Source organism: Oncorhynchus masou, chromosome 13 (assembly GCF_036934945.1).
Source record: "Oncorhynchus masou masou isolate Uvic2021 chromosome 13, UVic_Omas_1.1, whole genome shotgun sequence".
NCBI lineage: Eukaryota > Metazoa > Chordata > Actinopteri > Salmoniformes > Salmonidae > Oncorhynchus > Oncorhynchus masou.
In genome coordinates, this window is record NC_088224.1 from 92,953,711 (window position 1) to 92,954,928 (window position 1,218).

Sequence of the window (1,218 nt, forward strand, 5' to 3'; positions counted from 1 at the left end):
TGGCAGGGTAGCCTAGTGGTTAGAGTGTAGAGGCGGCTGGGTGGCCTAGTGGTTAGAGTGTAGAGGCGGCAGGGTAGCCTAGTGGTTAGAGTGTAGAGGCGGCTGGGTGGCCTAGTGGTTAGAGTGTCGAGGCGGCAAGGTAGCCTAGTGGTTAGAGTGTAGAGGTGGCAAGGTAGCCTAGTGGTTAGAGTGTTGAGGTGGCAGGGTAGCCTAGTGGTTAGAGTGTAGAGGCGGCAGGGTAGCCTAGTGGTTAGAGTGTAGAGGCGGCAGGGTAGCCTAGTGGTTAGAGTGTAGAGGCGGCAGGGTAGCCTAGTGGTTAGAGCGTTGGACTAGTAACAGGCAGTTAACCCACTGTTCCCAGGCCGTCATTGAAAATAAGAATAAAAAATACACAAAAAAACAACAAACAAACAGGAAGGAGGTTCAGGTTCTAGGTTCAGTTCACAACCAGAACATTTCTCATGAACAACGAACTGCCCTACTCTTACACAGTGAGACCAACATGGTCATGAACAACGAACTGCCCTACTCTCACACAGTGAGACCAACATGGTCATGAACAACGAACTGCCCTACTCTCACACAGTGTGACCAACATGGTCATGAACAACGAACTGCCCTACTCTCACACAGTGAGACCAACATGGTCATGAACAACGAACTGCCCTACTCTCACACAGTGTGACCAACATGGTCATGAACAACGAACTGCCCTACTCTCACACAGTGAGACCAACATGGTCATGAACAACGAACTGCCCTACTCTCACACAGTGAGACCAACATGGTCATGAACAACGAACTGCCCTACTCTCACACAGTGTGACCAACATGGTCATGAACAACGAACTGCCCTACTCTCACACAGTGAGACCAACATGGTCATGAACAACGAACTGCCCTACTCTCACACAGTGAGACCAACATGGTCATGAACAACGAACTGCCCTACTCTCACACAGTGTGACCAACATGGTCATGAACAACGAACTGCCGTACTCTCACACAGTGTGACCAACATGGTCATGAACAACGAACTGCCCTACTCTCACACAGTGAGACCAACATGGTCATGAACAACGAACTGCCCTACTCTCACACAGTGTGACCAACATGGTCATGAACAACGAACTGCCCTACTCTCACACAGTGAGACCAACATGGTCATGAACAACGAACTGCCCTACTCTCACACAGTGAGACCAACATGGTCATGAA